The sequence below is a fragment of the Varroa jacobsoni genome, unplaced genomic scaffold, assembly GCF_002532875.2.
Source record: "Varroa jacobsoni isolate VJ856 unplaced genomic scaffold, vjacob_1.0 contig00282, whole genome shotgun sequence".
NCBI lineage: Eukaryota > Metazoa > Arthropoda > Arachnida > Mesostigmata > Varroidae > Varroa > Varroa jacobsoni.
Genome location: NW_019214439.1, coordinates 27116 through 48960, shown reverse-complemented (window position 1 = coordinate 48960; position 21845 = coordinate 27116). Strand labels below are relative to the sequence as shown.

At 43.6% G+C, this 21845-nt stretch overlaps 1 long non-coding RNA gene across 3 annotated transcripts; it reads left to right on the top strand.

Annotated features, from left to right (window-relative positions):
• Positions 1–1170: 1170 nt before the first annotated feature.
• On the top strand, positions 1171–8540 carry LOC111271010 (uncharacterized). Of its 3 annotated transcripts, none has more exons than XR_002686597.2 (4): positions 1171–2097; positions 2859–3075; positions 3201–3362; positions 7756–8540. It is a non-coding gene; the product is annotated as an uncharacterized LOC111271010 (long non-coding RNA). The 3 variants fall into 3 exon arrangements; XR_002686594.2 differs by having other exon boundaries at positions 1171–2287; XR_002686595.2 differs by having other exon boundaries at positions 1171–2287; positions 2834–3075.
• Positions 8541–21845: the final 13305 nt, after the last annotated feature.

Sequence of the window (21845 nt, the reverse complement as noted above, 5' to 3'; positions counted from 1 at the left end):
ACGCAGAATTGAGCAATAGCACAATAGACATAGTATAGTAATAATACGACGATACTTTTCATTACGAACTCAGTAAAATATATGTTTTACTGCTGGACCAAATGGGTACGTACATGAATACCTGAAAGTAAAATTGAGAGCGCCACCTACTTTGCGTCTGTTTGCAAGCGATTAGTGTTACGATAGTAAAATAATGTTGGCCCCTATCTTTCTGATCGTTGTAGTTCGCTCGGCATTAATGTATTATCAGCCAGAGGGGTAGACTTGGATATTTAGCGCTCTACCAGGTAGCAAGCCGATGACCGAAAAATTGCATGCGTGTTGCTTTCTGTTGCCTGGCGGCAAGACCGCTGACCTGTATCTAATGCATACTGGATATCCATGGAGTAGTCTGACGAGGACATCAGCATTGCCAGTAGACATACGTTCTCCAGGGTCTTACTTAGCAGAGAACTTTGTATCACTAGATCACCTCTTCGTGGTTTCGTTACCGACCTCTTCGAATGCCTTGAGTTTCCAATAAGATGTTCGGAGCAACGCCAACTCACCGGTGATCCACTCCCGCTGCGATACCAGTTTGATCTTCCCGTTGGTATACCTTCTGAATGATGTCCTGTGCATTCCCATTAAGACACCTGCTATCTAGATCTTTTTCATACACGTATACTAAGCTAGCAAAGGGGACAGGAATCCAAAAGCGGTAGAACTCAGGGGAGGGAGGGTACAGCCAGGGCAAGGGGGTATAGAAATAGGTAAAAGGATGCAGAATAAGGAATTTGTTCAGGAGTCAGGAGACCCAATGTAGTGACGTTGTGTTTGTATAAACTAATCCCTATGCCGTACGGGTTAGCATCACTACGAAGCGAGACAACGTATTTGCATTTGCAACTAGACAGATTGTATATAAATGGACCGCGAATCTATAGCGTGCACTGCGCTAAAATCGAAGATCAAACATTTAACCGTAGCGGTGGATTAACTACATATGTGGACTTGACAAAGTGTCTCATACGGAATGACATGCTCTGCATTATTAGGTATATTAGGTTACGATAGATTGTACTACTGGTAACGTTTGTCAACTCAGTGACCTGATAAGGAGCTTATACGTAGTCAAAAACATTTTTTTTCTTTGTTTTTAAAGCAAACCTTTTATGTTTTCAGTTGTTATTTAGGCACAATAGTAAAGTTTAGCTTGTTCGAGATGTTACCACCTTTTAAACCTGAATCAATTTTTGTCAGTCTTTGAATTTTTCCATTGCACGAAATATGAATTTGAACACAGGTTTAACTCCGTGATATCTGCCTTCATTTGATCCATTTGGTAAATGGAATCCATTCTCACTTTGTTCGTTAACAGACAACACTAAAATATCTACATGTTGGCAGCGGGCGGTGTTTTATAGGCTTATGAGTTATCGTATGGATTCGTATAATGTCGTATATCGTATAACGTCCTAAATATCGGTTTAAGTATTTGCCTTGTTTATGTCTATGGTATCAAACCACATAAAAGTCGATATAATTCAACAAATCAATAGTGTTGTATCATACACTTACATCAAACTTCGATAGTATGCTTAAGTAGTGCGTCTTCATCTGCAGGCAGCATCATACGCATACAAGCCCATATATCTTTCTATAAGTTCCTATATAAGACTATAAGAAATATAGTCAAATGCCTATCTATGATCAAACTTGCTCTCGACCGCCTTAAACTGCGCGCTTATACGAGTGTGTCTCAAAGGAGAGAAGGGAAGCGTGTGTTTGGGTTCTGAAACTCTAATGGTCGACTATTCGCTTTGAAAGCCCCGAGAGGGTGTCGACTTCGCGTGAATATTCACTGCTCCCGTTCGCCTGTTTATGTCTGTCTGTCCATCTTTCAAGTAGTTGCGTAGTCACGTCTTGCCTACTGCTTACCAGCCGTAGAAAATCTGCGACCACTGCAGACGTTTGCAGTGATCGTGAACAGCTGGATGTGAAACTGTAGTAGGAGAAAAAATTTTCAATCCTGTAAAATCAGAATATTATGTCGAAGTGCAAAATTTAGCTTTGCCATTCCCATCAGCCAGTGGCGAGTCTGTAACAACGAAATGAGTATGTGCATGTGACCATCCTTTAATGGTGTACATCAATGCAAAACGGTGCTTTAGGCCAGTACGATGAACTCAATTAATATTGAAACAGTGCTAAATGAAAGACTTATATTGGCTAGTTTCTCGTGGCAGCGGCCTATCTTTTGGCCTTTTAGCTTGCGAACCTCCCAGTGCTTAGGCTCGACATAAAGGTACAGTAGCCAAGGGACGGTTCTGGGGCCTAAGCGATAAAGCTCTATTATACTCTAAATGGATCAAAGATCAATTTCTGGCTTAATGATCGAACGCAGTCAGTTTCAAAGAAGGCTCCACGATCGCGACCATTTGCTTAGTCGTACAGGCTCTCGCCTAAAAATAAAAGACAAAGACGCGTAATTCGTTTCTGGTGCTACACGATAGTTGCATAAGGTGAAAAGGCTACTTTTAATAGAATAGAACGAAAGTATTTGATAGAGTTATTCTGAGACTATGGAATCAATTTTAGGGGTGATTTGTAAGCATACCGAATACTTTTTGAATTGGAAACGCTTGAGATACTATGTTCAAGGTACTTAGGGGCTAGTTTCTTATGATTTGTCGCTTGGCCTGCGACGCAGACGCGGGCAAACAAAAAAAATAGTACGTTGTAATAAGCCTTCTGCGTTCGTACGACCAAATATAATTTAACAAAGGAAAATGCTTTACAACTATATTTTTATGTTTTCACATATATTTCGATGCCTTCATTCTTGACTCAGTATAATATAACAGATGGTTCGACAGGCCTACCGCTAAGAGTCGTGAGCGCACGAGAGCAACAGGGCGCTCTTTCAAGACCGCGTTCCGAACAAGTAATGCTAAGAAAGACGCGAGACGTGCACAAAGATAATAGGGTTTCATTTCCGTGGCGAAGATGCGTTTCCAGATCGAGCTTCATCTTCTCACTGTCTCTTATTCAGGCCTTCTTTTAGCGTTCCCAACACCGAAACGACAACGATGGGTAAGTCATAATTCGTTGCTTGTTTGATAGCAAAGCCAACGACAATAACAAAGTAGCGGTGAGAAATTTCTTACTGAAGCCACCTATGATGTAACATCGGTATTCTTGTTTTCTCTCGACGCCAGGCCCTTGGTCAGGACCGTGCATGATCCTTTGTTTAGGTGAGTGGACGAATTAAGCTATACGAAGACGACTCGCCGGGTTATCTGAGAGATCTTTTACTCGTATAAGATGGACAGTGATGTAATGAACGGATTGTCGCGAATGAGGAAGATAAAGCAGAAGTGGTAATATTCTCTTATATGTAACGCGAAACGCGAGTGCGGCTGTTAGATACCTGGTAGAACCAAGCCCTTTTCTTGAGAGTCTTGTTTTTAAATCGGCATTCCGATAATGTTATCACTGATATATTATATCCAGAACGTCTTTATACGCCTTTTAGTGAAGAGAACTCCTACTCAACGTTGCTCAGTCATACGAAAACCGGCTTGCCACGAAAAAACACTAGAAGAAGCAGAAATACTATACATTTTATTGGTTTTAGCCTAGTGCAGTTGCACGCCGCTCTGACGAAACGAACAAAAGGATTCTCAATAAGATCGTTGTCTCTAGACGGCCTTGCTCCGACATGCTGGAGCCAGCCGGCCGGCGGAGGCTTGTTGGACCTGCTTTTGTCCCCATGTGGGTGTGTTGTTTACCCCGTTGGGGCTCTTCTCACAAGGCCCTCTCCCAGTGGGATATTGCCGACCAGCCTTCCTTAAACACAGAAGTCTTGCAGGAAAAGCCTGGAGGAATAGGGGTATGGTAGAAATATTTCAGTTGATGGGAAAGGGTCGCCAGCGGAGACAGGAGCCGCCGAAAGATTTCGATGGTTTCGCCAGTTAGCTAGGCAAGGGCCACGGCAAAGAGGCAGCATCTATGAGTCAGGATGTACTATTTGTGCCTGTTTCGTCGCCGCTGGCTGCGACGAGTGGCCGCGCTCCACTATGACTACTGTTCCCCCATCCATCACATACAGCAGGCGCCGCAAGAGAGACCCGGGTCCGGCCGCGAACGGCGAGAAAAGGATGTGTGATGCTCGGTCGACGCCAAGGCCCCGATAGGCAGGGCCACATTCGGGTATTTCATGGACAGTACTACTCACTAAAACGAGCAAAAACGTTAGTGGCAAAGACGCTGGCCATTTGAGATGGGTGGGCGACACACGAGACTGTACTGACATTGGGAAGGATGGCTGGCTGTGATGGGTGAAACAGAGTTAGGAAACACATGAGTACGTGAAGAATAGATTGCTCTTACAAGTAAGATTCTTAGGCTGACTTTTCATGGTATATAGGAGGTCGCGGCATGGTGGTATAAGACGATTTAAATAAGTCATCATCAATATTTCAAATCTTTCGAAAGTTTGAAAAGCAATTGTTAAGTAGAAAAAGGATCGTTAAAAAGCTGTATCCTGTAAATTCGTTTAGGGCCCTTTGAAGAACTGTTGACTTGCGAAGTATGGTTTCCGTAACTTAATGGGAATCACTCTAGTCATGTTCCCGTTTTATGTTGCACCCTTAGCAGATTTAGGGTTTAGCCTACCCTAATGGTAGTGTTGAGGTTTGGATTACTTCAACACTAACGTCCATTTAATCTAAGAACGAGGACTATTTTACTGCGCCACCTTATCTCTCTGTTCGCAAGAGGAATTGGATATATACAGCAAAAAACAAGCCCTGAACTCAAATTCCGTACCCCATTATGTCATACGCTTTTTACCTGCATTTCCTTTTAGCTTACCCTCTTTGCTACCTTATCATAGTAATTTCAGTACGACACAATATTTCTACGCTGCTTTGCTATCCCTCCTACACATACCGCTGCTCGCCAAGGCACGCAAGAAGTTCTGCAAGCCTCAAAACCTCGTGTAGTGGCACGCATTCTGTCACTATGCGCACGGAATAGCATACGGTGGTGCCGGTCTCTATAGTCGAACGTCTGACTTTTACCGTAGGTCTAGTAGGCTAAGAGAGAACCGAATTCCTACCAGACAGTGCCTCTAACGTAGGCAGAGCTCTTTCGATACACTAGACTCCAAAACTTCGGGGGTAATGTGAGTAGTGTATCAAGCTATAGTCATCGTCTTCGGATGCATCTTTACACTCTGATCCGATCGGTTCTCTCCACGAGACTTTCTTTTCTTTTTTAGCACCCTTAAGGATTGTACCTATTGACCCCATAATCTATGGATATACCGAGATGCGTAGAGCAGGTAACAGATGGCAGTCCGTCACCACCCGCGATAACATTTCCATGCATTAACACTGTTGGTACCATTGTTGTTTCCCGCATAGAGAAAAGAGAAAAAGTGGGTACCACTCAAGACCGTGGATTCCGCAACAGCGGCCTCTAATATAGAGGAAGTTTCCAGGGCTTTGAAGGCTGCGTAACTTCGGGCGTAAGAGCCAAAAAAGGAACAACCTCCCTATAATTCCCTACTCCCTTTCTATGGATAATACGAACGGTCCGAGCAGCGTCTCGTCAAGGGCTAGCACAGCAAGCGAAACGACAGCTCTTCACGCCGCCGCGGTGAAGTGTCCGATGGCCTTCGCGGTGCAACGAAAAAGGACAAGCATCGGCCGTTGCCACAGCAGAGCCAAAGAAAAAATGCTTCGTCAGCACTTTCCAAACGGCTTTTGAAGCGCAACCGTGAATCAATGGCGAACGCGAAATGGAGAGACTTAGGCGCCAGGGCGCGTTGGGCAGCCTTTGAAAGACTGCTACTGGCGTCGCACTGCCAATATTTCCTCTGCGCGCGAACGACATTCATCTCTAGATAGAGTGTACAACGAAGTATGATAATACCGCGTAAGAGACAGCAGGCGCGAAGGCTCGCTGAAAGAATCACTGCTGACTGAGTTCGGTGCTATCAGTAAATTCTATTCCAGCGGGCGGCTAACACTTTGCACTTCTTGGATACACACATCTTGTCATTTTTATTCTGCGAATGTCGCTTGGATGCTCCGCAAATGCCGCGTGTCCTCGAACCCATGACGACAGTCTCATACATTCGTACACGTGTCTACTATACCCTGGCAAAAAAATCATTGGTGTATGTTAAATCATCAAATACCGAAAGAAGAGGAGTGTGTCAAGCACACAGATTGCTACGCATACTCTTTATCGAATGGGGCGGTGGCTCCTAAAGCATGTGGCATGATAAGATAAACCACACCAAGATTCAAGTGATCCAACTACAGACGTTTTTACTGCGTGCACGCTTCTTTGTCCTGCATGCCAGTTGAGCCTGTTCATTCAAGGAATGAGAATCTGCGGTGGCCATGGCAGTGGAATCACTGCGGTAACCTTGATTGTTTATCAGATTCAAGGCCTAGAAAGGCTTTATACCACTGCGCAAATACACTACGGTACGGGGTTAACTTATAGACGAGGTTTACCATACACGCGAGTAGTATCTCATTCGCATCTCACCGCAAACTACTCATCGCTCGCTGCAAAAGCAACATTTGTTCCCTTTGTTTCTCCCACACACCTTCGATGATAAGGATTTGAAGGGCGAGTTGGACAGGGAACTAGCATGGTGCCACGTACCGCATTGCAATATCGTTATTTCCTGCTCCCTGGACACGTTTGCGGTTGGCAAACATGTTTGTTTTTGTAGCGCTCGTTGGTCTATCAAAACTAAATGCCAGCGGTTGGCAAGCGAACGAACGTTTGCTTGTTTGACACAGAAGAGACGCATCGTCCCCCTCAACTCGGCGTCTTAGCAGTTTTGCGTTGTTTGGATTGCAAGTGCCTGGGGTCGCCACAAAATCTCCTTCCTGGATTGTTGTGCGATCCAGGATAACGGATGGTTCGTTGGCCCAATAGCCGTTTTCACTTCTGTGCCTGTTCGAAAATAAAACGGGAATCCTCCCAGTTTCTGTCGGTCCATGAGAGTCATCACCTTGTTCCGTTGCTTAGCTATAAATACATCGACGGCTGGCTGTTGTTGTAGTGGTGATAGTGAGGCGGCCGTATCTGAAGATATAGAAGTGGTCGTATGTGTCCTGTCGGTGGTTATATGAGCGATGCGGTATTAGCGGTTCGATATGGTGCGAATACTCAGCTGCAGCAAATTCGATATATTGATTTATTGAGTGACAGAGTGCTGTTCTACTCCTGTGTACGTGCGCCTGCGACGGTCAAAGCGGATGCGAATTTGTTTAATCGCAAGCTTAAGACAGGTCAAGTAAAGCCACCGAATAAGGCGCAAGCAGTATTTACTTATTTGGTTAGTTTGTTGATTGGCAAGGTTGCGCGGATTGGTGACGGCTGGTTCATTCATTTCATCAATCAAAACCGTCACTTAAGATACAAATGCCAAAGAAGACGTATAGCTAAATGTAGTTATCCAAGATCAAGGAAGTCAATTTCACCAACAATTTTATGCTCAGATAATTATTAGTCGTGTAACTAATTATGCAGAAGAAAGCCGAGGCTCAAATATGCCCTCTTACATGAACAAAACAAATCTGAGACGATATGACGTAATTTTCTGTCTTCTGTGGTCAGTGCCTTCTCTACATTATCACCTATCATATCGCACCAAACCATAATACAATCGTCTGGCTAGGAAAAAACCTTTAAAGTACGAAGAACTTACGGGAAGCTTAAGTGAATTTTAACTTTTTTCAGATAGGTGGCGGGCCAGGCAACTCGGCATTAATCGTATTGTCCGGTTTCCATAGTAGTGGCGTAACGTCGAAGAAATAGTACATCTTCATGTATCGCAATCGACCGAAAGAAGGGGACACGCGCAAACGACGTGGGATCCCTCTTTACCAGTCTGTCAACAAAGTATTTATGTCCTAACGCTAAGTGCGTAGCTCAGACTAGTCGTCAGTTACGCCTAATCGCCGTCGTTGAATACGCGGACAACGATGCCAGTCCGCGCTAACTTCGCGCCTTCTGCTTCGGCCCTTTCTTCCAAGTTCATCCAAGATATATGTACGCAAGTGTTTTGGATATAGGATATCAAAGACGCTTGCATACAAACAATGCCTCAAGTTAGCAGTAACCTACAGCAACCTATCGGTACCTACCAGCACATTCTACATATAACACAACATATATTACATATATGACCTACATTACCACAAAATTAGTTTTAAATTGATGATGTAACTAGCGGTAAGTTGAAGCAAACGCGTGCACCTCTAAGCAGATGAATGTGTGCGCAAAAACTTAAATATGACACAGGCATCGATTGGTTCAATCGAAACGGGTAAACGTCAATAAAGCACTTGTTATTTGCCAAAGCCTCTCAAAGGAGACCTCGAAATGCTGGGCGCAAATGGAATGCAATGTCCACTTCAGAAAATACATGTAGTTCATCATCAGAGGCCATAGACGATCAATACGTGATTAAGTTCGGTGATCGTTCGGTAATAAAAATCGGCAACAAACATAGCCACTCCGTACCTAGTTATTATTATTATGTCTGTACGGACTAAACACACATATGCCGACGTCCGGGTATGTGTATCGTTTTATAAATAATTTTTTTTAAATAGTTTATTAATAAATAGTTGATGTCTGATTTCATTCAGAATGTCACGTACACTAATACAAACCCAACGGAGGATCGTAGGTCTATGATGCATTACATTAAGGGAGATCTGTAGTTCAGTGGACAAAAGTAGGCGCTTCAAGCGGCGCGCGCTTCAGATCACTGGAAAACAACCCACCAATCAATTCTGCTATAGCTACCATTCGCAAACTACGGCCGTAATCTTAAGGGCGAGCAATTGCGTTTCCCTCGCGTACGAGGCCTTTTAAGCGGGTAACAAAAGTGCTACTGGCCGATTGTTGTCTCTGCTTTACCCAGCTGACAATAGTGTTATTGTCTTTGCTCAACGATTCGATCAGTGCGGAGACGTCTTGGAGATGGCGCGAAATTTGAATCTGGCTCATGTCGTCGTCGAACAACGGACATGGACAACTAACTGCAGACAGACAGGCGACCACAATGACTTCGAACACGTCGAGTCTAAAGACTGTCACCACCATATCACCGCAACACGCAGACAAACATTTTGATACCAATTCTGCCGGTAGCTATAGGAGAGGATCCGTGATGATGAGAGCTATAGAGCTATGACGAAATATCGAACAGTAATGTAATACAGACAAAGAGAGTTAGCCAACAAGAAAAAACGTCATAGATCTAGTTTGTTATTAGGGAAAACTGTAAAATCCGAAATGTCACACGAGGCACCACGCTCAATGTCGCCCAGGTATTGATGCAAACAATGCGTCAGTAGATTTTTTCTACTGCATCAAATGAATATCTTTTTATGTTAGAATGAATAACGCGAGCATCATACATTAATGACTGTTAGCTTCGCTTTTGACTAAATCGCTGTAGATTTATGTATTTAAATGGAGAAAGCGGGGTACGGATCCGACGGTGTCCGACGTCACGTAGAAGTGTTGTAGCGTAACGATGGATACGCATTTCATGGAACAACTGGGTTCTATCTGGTTCGCTTCGAATCAGTGTAGTCCTTGTTTAAAATTATTTAAATAAGTCGGCAGTGAGGTCATTGGTGCGAAGAACTCTAATGCCATGCTGCACTATCAACAGATGTGTGTATAGTCACCTTAGTTAGATCATTAACAAGCATAAGAAAACCCGGTGGATGAGTATTACATCAACTATCTAGCAAAAAAATTTGGATCTTCTTGAATCGTTATTGGACGATTTCAATCTAGCGATTTGCTACGCTATCCAGTAGTTTCTGCCAACTTTCCTGATTTATTCCAACATACTGTGTTGGACGAAGTTCGAAACAGCTATCTCAGGGCTTTTTTGTCGGAAACTTAGCTATCCAGGCATTTGTTTGTGGTTTGCTTCCACTCTAATTCTTCAGACAACTAATACAAACATAATTAAGATTAACGGGACTGCGATAACCGGAAAGGCAAAATGTCAGTATTGTCACATTACCTCTACCAGTGGTCTTTCCACCTTGTCCGAGGCAGCACTTCTTCTATGCTTTTTTTTGGCTAAATTCACCTTATTTGTTATCTCCTTCCCTATTTGCGTAATCCAATGGATGGTCAACGGCCGAATGACACGCTGGCTATCAACCAACCCGGCTCGCTCTGTGGATTCGAAAGTACCTCAACGCCGTAGATACGTCGATGGCTTTGTCCGCATAATCGCATGGTATACGCGGCAGTTTTCGTATCCGACGGGCGAAACGCATTGAGAATACGAAAACGTCTGCGCTGATCGCTTACTGTTCGCCTGGCGTCTTCTCCTGGTTAGACTCGTCCATTGATGCTATCCAAAAGGTACTATCATGGCCTCTTCCCGCACAAGATGAAAGCAGTAGCCGCGGGAGCAGCCGGAATATTGCGTCTGATTGTAAGCCATATGGATTGCAGTCCTGATGCGTTTCATGGGATAACAGTGGCCAAGATCGTTGGGGCTAGCAGCCGCTCGGTCCATAGCTAAAATTGTTCAAAGCCAGCAGGTACAGACTCGAGCCCAGGAAGCTCGGCAGGCTGAGAAAGCGAAAAACTATAGAAGCGAATGGTCGGCTAAGGGCCAGAGTTGTAAAGCCACTTATTCCCAATATGGCGCCATCGTCTCGTTGAAGCTGGATTTGATCAGGAAGGTGAAAACCAGGAGTGCCCCTGTGTATGGACCCTCAATTATTTGCTGTATCATCGACCGTAGCAAGAGATGCCCAGGAAACACGGGCAAAGTTGGATAAACCGGGTTTATGTCTAACAGTTTGTGCAGTCTCACGTGTGCTGAGTAACCGGAAACATGGCTAGGGTATTGAAATGCGTAGAACTATTGCTTCCATGAAGATCTAGCTTCAACACAGCAAGTCCGCCAATATTCAATTTTCTTTTAAAATCAAGATTGAACTATGCGCTGGACAGACTCGCATTTCCTATTATGTAATATAACCGCGAAAGTAAACCGTTAAGTTGCAACTTATTCGCTGCGCGACCAAAGAAATGATACGTTATATAGTTAAACTAAGGTACCACTAATAATAATAGGTATTAATCATTTAACATGTTCACAAGTGCTCTAATAGAACTAGCACGTTGATCTTCTTTTATGATCTTCATATTCATATGTCCCGTACGTGTCTGTATTCTCCTGTAATTTTACGCAACATTCTGACGCTCTTTTCTCTGACTACTACCAGTGGTAATGAGTGTCACAATTCCATTTCTATCGTTTTTAAAAGATATTCACAATACGTACGATTTTCATATGATAGTGATGATTAGAAAAATAACCTACACACATACGTATATGTCAATGCTAATACACGTTCCCACATACGCAAGTACGAACATACGCCTATCTCAGCTCTTTGCTCGATTCTGTCATCGTCGTCGTCGTTATTTCCATAAACTCCACACCGAGCCTTATTGTTTGTCGATGTGCCCAAAAACGTGGCTACTCGACCTACAGAGTCCATTCTTTATCAGTACTGCCACCGGACCGTCTGATTAACTCGAAGCCTCACAGAACTTGGCAACTTTTGTCTTTTGCCCTTCCTATTAGTTTCGTGTTTGTTATGTATGTAAAAAGAGGCAATCGAACAAATTCAAGCTCACTCGATCAATGCCGCTAGCAGGGCCCCATAAAACGAGCTAAGCACGTCTGCATCAAGCATGAGGTAAAGGTTCAGCGGAATTGTTTCGTGAATGCGGCGGAGCAGTGCCAGCGCGAGGCTCGCGTCTCCTGCCTTGCCAGGAGTGAGGTAAGACATCGAAGACGAATTTCAGCTCGGTAGAAGCAGGTGCGGGCAAACTAATTGTGCTCTTTCTCTCTTTCCGTCCCAGTCAGCCGGTAAGTAAGTCAGCCGACAGTTTAATAAGGCCGATTTATCAGTTTAAAAATCAACCAACAGGCTGTACTGAGGTCGTAGTATATTGCTCTGGCGTTGCGCGGTCACTGAAATCGCCCAACGATAAAGTACCGCTGAGGCGGAAAACGAAAAATGTTAAGCTTGACGCGAAACACCATCGGACAAAAAGCGCACTTGACGCGCTTTGTGTTTTACCGTGTTGTGTGCGGCACGTATAGAGCCTCACTGGGAAACCGTTCTTTGCACGTTGCTTATTTTCTTTCTGCTTTTCCAGCTCTCGCCGGCCCATTCAGGGAACGCGTGAAATACCCGAAGTCTTGGGGAAACTGTCGGAAGCTGTTTAGGGGTGACTATATATCGAACTACTTTGTGTGCACCTCTCCTTCGTCTAAAGTTAAGCTCCGGTGAGTCCCGCAAAGTTGCTAGTGCTGCAGACAGAACCAACTAGCAGGGACTTGTACCAAGCTAGTTCTGCCTAACGGCAGAGTAGTGAAGTGGACAAAAAGATTCAGTCTGGTCATAGTCATGCCAATGGACGTAGTAGCAATGTTCGGCGTGGGCACATTGGCAAACGTGGCAGAAGCAGAGTTGCTATACCTCTTCCTTTTTTGTAAGTGCGTGTTGCAGAAGGAGGCATCAGAAGGTACCCGAATCAAACTTGCGGGGGAAAAAGCACAGATGGGATAGTATTGAAGGTGGTGTGTAGGTTGCTATACCATGGATAGTAACCAATCGGGGTCTTTAGTGCTAGTGATGGCTGACAAGCGGCTCTCGTGGCTGAACGCCGGATCACTGTTGAAGGCTGATCTCTCATCCCTACTTTCTCCACACTTCGTCCTCTACAGTATACAATCTTCCTCTATACTGACGTAAAGCAGTATCGACCTCATAAGCGAAACCTATTTGCCTCTTCTCGCTCCACCTCGATCGGGTTTTGTCGTGTGGGCCTGTTCGTTGGGCCTGGATCGACCCTCTCTCATTTCGGTCTTCAGCTGGCTTGACCAGTGCCCATCGCCTGCCACTGCGTAAGTTCACGATACCCACCTCATCGCCTGTGACCTCCTCATCTGTTCACTCATTCGTTCTCGTCGGCGCAGTATCTAGAGAAGGCTAATCTGTTTCTTTAACCCCAGCCGCAACTCCCGCACGTAACCTAACATTGCCTCCATCTACTTTCAGCCCCTGCTGTCCTGCACTTTTCGCAGGCAATATAGGGTGAAGTGGGAAAAGCTGATGTTGACCGGCTTAAGAATGGGATGGCCTGTTCTGTTGGATAATAAAACAGCAAACACTGGAGCGCTCAGTAGCAGACATCCCCCCCCTCTAAGTACGTCGACGTATAATGTGGACCGCGTAAAAAAGCATACGCATCGTCGGGTGGGCAACAAAAAATATAGAGTCACAAGACACTTATTGATCTATTGACACATTTATAGTGGCAGGCGAAGCATACCTCTAAGCTTACATATATATATATACATGAGTGAGCACGTGTTCAGTGTATGTATATTTGATCTGGCTTCTCTGAGAAATACAATTTGTTGGCTACCGACGGCTACACAAACTGCTTATAAGATTCTAACAAGCTAAAGGTGGGCCGGTGATATTAGCTTAGCGGCTATAGCGTGGCGGAAATGTAATGAGTCTTTTCTTGTGTTACGTAAAGGCGTAGGACGAATGTAGGTGTCTTCAATGAATCTTTTAAAATTGGAACCTAATAGAGGGCTCCCTCTCGACTTGGATATATAAATATTAGATTGTCTGAAACTTGAACAAATTTTAAAACTTAGAACAACGGCATCTCAGTACATGTTAGATATACTTTTCTTTATAACTTAAACACTCAAGCCAGCGTTCTCGGAGCTTCTTAACAACGATGATTTGGACTGCAGGCTGAGTACCGAATCTCATTAACAATGGCTTGTTCGAGTGAATCAATAGAATACGCTACCCCATCTATCGCTCGTTTTAAATACAAAAAATAACCAAAGTTACACGGAATTCAAAGTGGAGAATGTGGCAACTGAAAATATCACTTGTTTTGCTCAATCCAGTTGAAGGCCGAAACGCGATGATGAGCTTTTACGTTATCGCCAAGTAACATATTGTGTGATGTCGATCGCTGAAAGACCTATCAAGACGCTCTTTAATGTGTCAAGGTTCCTGCCAGGTCTAAGCGTTTCCTTTTCAGGCAAAGTTTCGTAATAGCAAATGCCTCTATTATCCATCGCGTGCATGAGAGTTAACCTACGACCAAATATATATGGAACTGTTAGGGAACTATTCTTTCTTTTCTTTGATGCCATTTTTTTCACCCAACCTTATTCAGTCAGTGGTACGCATGACTTATATCTTTTCTCAAATAGGAAACGTCGGCAGCAATTGTTACGGTAGCTTGATTTAGTTCAATGGAGCAATTTCTGCCCTGTCTACTAAACCTGTTCTGGCTTAAACATAGTCCGGGCCTTGACATGACAAGCCCTGCCAGAAGTTAGTCCCGAGATGTATTTCATTACGCATCAAAGAGACGAAACGATAAATACGTTTGAAAATAGTAAGTAATTATCTGCAATTTCGTTTACTAATTGAATAATTGCAAATAAATTACAGAGATCACGGTCATGTGTTTCCCTATGGTTTCTTTAAATAAATTGTCAACAGGGTGTTTGCTATTAATTTTTATCTTTTCCTTGCATTCATTAATCAAGCACTCCGAATTTCCGGTTCATTGCTATCCATAGATCACTGGCAATGTGACGCTTTGCAGCACAACTATTCCTATCTCAGCTTTGGCACTTTTGGCTACCGCACTAACGCCGTGACACCAGTGGCAAGCGACACTACTACCTGGGAATTCGTGGTCGCATTTTCTGTAGAGAACATTTTTTATTGTGTTTCAGAAGGAGGGACACCGCAGGTCAGCGTGCCCCACAAAGCTGTTCCTCCACCTCTACCTCAGCTGAACAGGTCTATGTTCGCCAAATTACTATCAAGGATACCGAAATAAGTATTGCCTCTGGTCTTCTATGTTTTTAGCAACCATTGTCCTCGCTCGGGGCATGAGTGGCACGTGTGCTACACTCAGAGGGTACGCCCTACACTTTCTTTTACACTCACCGGCAATACCACCGACTCAACGATCAGCTACACCCTCACCGTCATGCGTCAATGATGAGTCGCGCAGGTTGAAGTCCGCCGATTTAATTTGAAAAATTAAAATTGGTAGAACAACGTAGTAGAATAAAAAAGCATTCCCTGAAACCTTGCCAGTATTGAACTAAATACGTTGATGTTTTTATTTAACTAGACGCTGAACCAGCAACCGGCTACAACTAAAGGAAATAGTTGTAAAGCTATGTCTAGTATCAGCCCTATTTAGGTCAGTACGGTTAGGTTGTAGTGGAATTGCTATTAGCGTTACACCTGCCCCTCCCTGCAAAAAAGGAGCCTATATATGTCGAAATCTTCCATTGATCACCTCAATTAATCTAGCAGAAAGAAACACCCCACTTTTACCTCGAAAGAAACATCCCAGGTGGGCACCGCTAGAACCTGGGCCGTCGCTGGCGTGTCCACCATCGTGTCTCGACCCCCGTAAAGGTCCAAGGTATAATGAAGGCTGTTGAACAGGAGAATGTATGTGTCGCGTGAGGGCTGTATGCAGTGATAATTAGTAGTTAAAAATTAGCTAAATGCCAAAACACGCTGAATATAGAGTAACGAAACCTTGATTAATCAACTAGCTGAAAAATCTTTTATTTGGTGAATTTTGTCCGCTCGGGCCATGGATTCAACTGGTCCTGCGTGCGATTCTGTGTTGAGGGCACAGTGTGCGTTGACATTTTTCGAAAATCATTAAGAAGAATACATTTAGGCAATGTTCTGAAGACAACAGTAATGTGTACTCACTATTATTATAGTGGATCTTTCCGCCATACAAGGGCGTAATAAAGTGCAATAAGCCCCAACGTTTATTTGATTTACAAGTGCAAGTATCCTCATTTGGGACCTTCACCCGCACCATTGCATCCTCGAGCATTCGCATCGTTTTGCGCTCAGTCACACATGTATACCACTTTATTAACGCTGACTTCATCAATCATCCAAAGGTGACCTTTGTAGACTAGGCGGAATGAGGTAGGACGCCAGTGTCTCAGTCACTATCATCTGCCCGCTAAAAAAACTAACCTGTCTTCAAGTTAAGTTATCTTTGTCAGAAGTCCTTTGGCTTGGGTAGCTTTGCTGATTAAACTTTCTAGCCGGATGACCGATGTCAAAACAAGATTGTGTCTACTGTACTAATATCCGTACAAAGAAATGGCGCACCGGGTTCTAAATGCTGCTTGTCCTGCAAAAGTACGTAACCAGATTACCGCTTTGCGCTCAAACTCCGAATGGCCGACTCAGCTTGTGCCGCAGTCTACTATTGCACCTAGTGAATATAGTCAATGCGCCTTTGGTCGGCCCAGCTGGACAACGGCCTTTATAGAAACAAACGGTCGTTTTTACATTCACTATATACGAATTAACGAACAAATATGCCTTGAATTGCGGGTGAAACGATTGTTGTGGATGGTTCCTACGAGCAGTAGGATGAAAGAGGACCAGATACGATTTATTTGATCAACGATAAGATAGGTCAAGCTACATAAAGGGTAACCTTTAACATCAAACATTAATTCATACATGTCACAGGTCTCTTGTACGATAGAACCTGCTCATCAAATAATAATTAGTGTTTGTTTTATTACAACCATGAATTCGAAAATATTGATATTTCTAAGGGATATCTGCAAACATCTAATAGATAAGAAAATGTTACAAACTACTGGTCTCGTTCCAGGGTCAACTCGATGACTCGATCGAATACGGAACCAAATGCATCACATAACATAATAGCTGGCCGTATTTAGAGCAATATATAGAAAGCGGGCCACACGAAACATTATTGTAACAGATGCACGTATATATACTTTATAGCAGCTTTTACTGGTGAGTGTTCCTTTTTCCCTTTGGTTCTGCGCGTGAATCACATCTGGCCTATTAAACGCCTCATGTTAACTTCACCGTGTTGCCAGTTTTTTGCCTATTTTCAATCGGCGGCGTTGCAATTGCTTTTGCTGAGGCAATTTGCTAAACAGGCAAATAGCTAGAGAGTTAGCCTGCCATCAGTCCCTTCTCTACCACTACGTATTCATCAACCAGTGCTTATTATTATTATTATTATTCAACAGGCAGGCCGTTCACATATCGCATTCGGTCCCGTTCGACGAAACTAAATGGACAGCAGGAGCAGCTGTAGCACGCAGAGTATACAACCTTTGACGTTTCCTCATAGTTATGGCACATAATCCTCGAGTACAGCTTCTAGTACACTTGCTATGGCTATGCACCTCCAGCCGCCGATATCTCTGGCCGCAATACCGAACAGTATTCTTGGCGTTTATGCACGCCACGCACGCCGCCGCCAAAACGGCTTCCAGCACCATCATCTAGTCAGTATATATCCGTTTGCCGCTAAGGGAAATGGCCGAGAACAAGATATCTCCCCAAAAGACAAGTTGCCCTACCGAGAATATAGGCGCAGATAGAATTCCGGACAGAGCACTAGTCTCGGATCGGGCAGGCTATAACATACTGGCACTGTTATTGATGGCTCATTAATGTCGCTCTTAAGTATCTACAAAAATGATATATATATATACATATATATATATATATATATATATATATATTCAAAGTGGTAAATGCGAATTATCTGGGCTAGAAGACGGGCCAGTCAGACTATTTCAGAGGGAATCAAACGTGCACAGGTCAGAAATTCCACATAGTGGGGTGGCAAGCTGTGACTGAAAGGGACTAACGGCCGCTAGCGGTAAACGTACTGTATTTTCGGGTGGTTAGCTATAATGACCGTAATCCAGCATGGCTTCCTAGCTTTTAATTGAAGCTCTTCCCAATTTCATAGCAAAGGCAATGCAGATCTACTTATCATTTACTTTCCGTTTTCGCTGACATGGTTGTAATGCTAATAAAAATAGTGACCACCACAATGAAGCGAAATTTTTTCTATAATCGACCAAAAAATGGTCGTTAGGTTTTAGATAAATGATACTACACATACTATGGCCTTTTTTAGCCCTATTTCACCTGCTTTTGCCAGGAAATCTAGATATCTTGGCAAGACCTCTTTTTTACTGTCGATGTCGAGAGGGATTATTAGGACCATAAAACCTAACGAGTTCACAACGGAGCTGCCATCCTTATTGCCGCTACTCTCTCTGCACATTCTCTTCGTTCTCCTTTTAGGAAAAGCTCTTATTGGGGCTTTTTTTCGCCGTCTTGTGGATCCAACAGCAATGAGATCGTCCGGATTGGCGCCTTCAGTCAAATCCTAGCTAAACAGGGACCGAGCCAGGCTTGGCGGGTGCGAAAGCATCGGACGACTGCTCTTGACAAACACAAGGACAGAAAAGCTGCAAGAGAACTCTGAAGTGGTCATCACATATCTTTCCTGTTTCGTGTCCCTATCGCCATGTGGCAGGCTGCACCGCAGCTGATGCGATCGATCTTTTTATTGTGGCCTATGGGTTATTACTTGTGGCTTGAAAGCGACTCATCTAGCTTTTTCGCAAAAGCCGCGCCTGCCTATAGAACTTCCACATGAAGCTAAACGTCTGTCGCCTATTCGCTCGCTCGTTTCTCGTTTTTCGCTCAGTATGAAACCCACTTCTGCACAGAATACAGCGTGGGACATTGGTGCTAACGATACGGTAGAGTCCCTTAGTTCACGCAGCCGAAACTGACGTCGATTGCTCTTAAAGTGCTTTCAGAGAGATAACAGGGCTGTCGTTGTAATCAGTGCCAGATTCGCTAGCCGTGATAGCAGTAGCGCCAATTTTTAGATAAGCTGCGAAGGGATGAACTGAAAGTACGAAAAAGAAGAACGGAGTGAGACAGAAAATGAAAATAGTGACAAATCAACAATTTCCATCTATATTTTGTATGTACCTATGCGGATGAATTGCGTCCAGTATCTGATAAATATGGGTGCGCATTTTCGTATAGCCATCACATGGTTTCGACATACGCTCAGACCGCAACGATACCTTCGGCGCTGCCTGCCTACCCCTTCCTGATAGCTAGTAAAGCGGTGATAGCTTAAAAGTGCAACACTTACGAACAAACGCTCAAGGCTTGTGTAAGACAGTTTCAGACGTCAAGACAGACTGAATATATTGAGGATTTAGCTGAGGGAGAGAAGGATTACACGCTTCGCTAAGACTCCCTATATATATATATATATATATATATATATATGCTACCTGAGATTTGTTATCCGTTCGATGAATGTAGTAGAAGGAGAAAACGTCATCCAAGTATCACACGTCGAAGTAGTTGGTGGTGGACCTTAGAAAGCCATCGAGCTTTGTCCATTACGTCCAAGGTTTCAAACGATCTGTCGAAAACGCTTGATCAACCTTCAAAAGTACGGTGTGAACTTGAAGATCCATTTCCTAGTAGTTCTACCATTTCCGAATGACCATCACTTGCAGAAAAATTTCTACTATATAGAAAAGCGAGCTTCAATAATAAGTTCATACAACTATTATACATACTTGTCCACACACGCCGAAAACGCGCAATATAAAAATTCTTATGGGTGAGCTTGTAAAACATGGCACGTTCGAAGGGACTGACATCAACACTCATAGTATATACGTTCTATCGTATATAAATAAATGTAAACATAAGTGACGGCATTTGTTGGCGTTCAAATAAACACTTCTTCATCTATATACATCCATATTTGTCATTTGAAGTTTTCAAGGCAAAGAATTTTAAGAAAGTTAACTCATGCAGGGTGTTTCCTAAAAGGTATATATAAGTCGACCCAGGCTGTTAGTGCTCCTCGAATCTTAGGACCTTGCTACGTCGCTAGATTTAACGGAAAATAACTATGGGTACTAAATTCCGAATTGTGTTTCAGGACAAAATGTGTCCCGGTTGATATTAGCGAAGGGCAGGCACGAGGTACAAATTTCTAGTGACAGACTCTCGCTCTTTTGCGTCTGATTATCAGACTTTCGTCATATGCGCTTGTATAGTGATACCGCCGCCGATCAGCAGTATAAAGAGTGTTCCTTTTTGTCGCATAAATATGTCCTCCTCACTCGTCATGGCTTTTCGGTCGACTGATTCGAAGCATGTTCTGTTAAGTCCAGTTCAGTGTTTAGTTGTGCAGACGATAGAATCGAAGCTGTTCGCCTGAGTGCCCATCCGTATATAATTCCCTGCCTGTAACTTCTCAGTATTGATATTTGCCGCTCGTCTCACTGCAGCAGCCCTCCCTACCATGGCCATCCGACACAATAGGTTGGAATTATCGTTGCCGTTATGGATTTGCATGCATGCAGGTGAAGAATTTCTTGGATTTCACAATTACATTATCTAGCAAGTAAAAGCGATGACGAAACATTAGCTAGACGCCTACTAGCGACGACTGGCGTCGTTGTTCGGTGGGCGTAATCTGCTGCCGCTATCTTTGGAAGATTTCGTCGAGAAACAGCTACGACTACTCAAAATAACTAACGTCCATACTTATCTAGCCTAAGAATTGCCAGTGTCTAACAACCCTACAATGAGAGCCGGAGGCACACCGTTCGAACCGGCGAACGTTCGAACTACGCGGCTTCACGGAACGAATACAAATTGAAGTCCGATTCGCCTCAGGTAATTTTATATCTTCGAATGATGATGAAAACATCCGTTTTTGCTTAATGCGCAATATTTTGTGATTTGGGGAAAAACAGAATTATTTCAAGGTAAAGTCTTTACAGCGTAGCCAAGGTGCCCCGCAATTCGTATGATTAAATAGATTCAATCAACCTGGATCCTTTAAGTAAGTAAATACTAAAGCTTATATTTTGACGAATGTCTGAGCTATTCCGATTTGTTAATTGGCTTTTCGAGGCGAACAAAATGAATGTCTACGTTCCCTTCCGCGTCTATGCGGACGTCACGGGTCGTTAAATGACGTGGGCTATAAGATGAGCAACGCACACCTACCTAAATTTTATCACTAACAGAAAAGCCTGCCCGTGTTAAACAATCGGACCGGCGTAAGCCATAGAAATAACAAAGTATTGCCAGTGGTCGCTCATTTTGACAGTTTGTGAGAAAACGTATCTAGCAGCAACATATTCGGCTCAAAATCCACAGCACTCCTTTATTTACTCGTACTACTCAGTCCTGCGTTTAAACCTTATCCCGAGAAGCGGCGTACCACATGATTCGTTTGGTGCTAGTCTTAACCAGCTTACTTTTTCCTTTCTCTATAAACTGACATGGTAGTCTGCCCGTTCGTTCGCAGAGCACAGTTGCGCACAAATCATGCTCCTTAGAGTAAACTATACGGTCCTTCGTGGGAAGGTACGTTGTCAATTTCCTACTATCCGGTGACCAGTCGTTATTGAGCGATAGGATAAGTTGAATGTAATTATGAACGAAGTACCGATTTCCATGCGCAGCTTCAAACCGCAAAAGCGTTTTCAGTAACAAAAATGAGCGTAATGATATGTTATATATGCATCATCCTCGCATGGAGATTCAAAGGTCCTTTTCCACCTCGGCATCGAGTGGATTACCTATAAGGGCCTTTTTTATGTGGTTTGTGCATCGTTCTTGACAATAATGACCCCGCATGCTTAGACGGCCTATAAACCTATAAAAAGCCTATAAGAAGATTATTTCAAAAAATCGACCAGTGCGAGATTTTTCTTTATTCTAAACCCGTGGGGATTGCGAACGCGTTTTCCAAATGCATGCATTACTGTTATCCCGCACCTGTACACCGATGGAAGTCAGGCGAAACGCCCT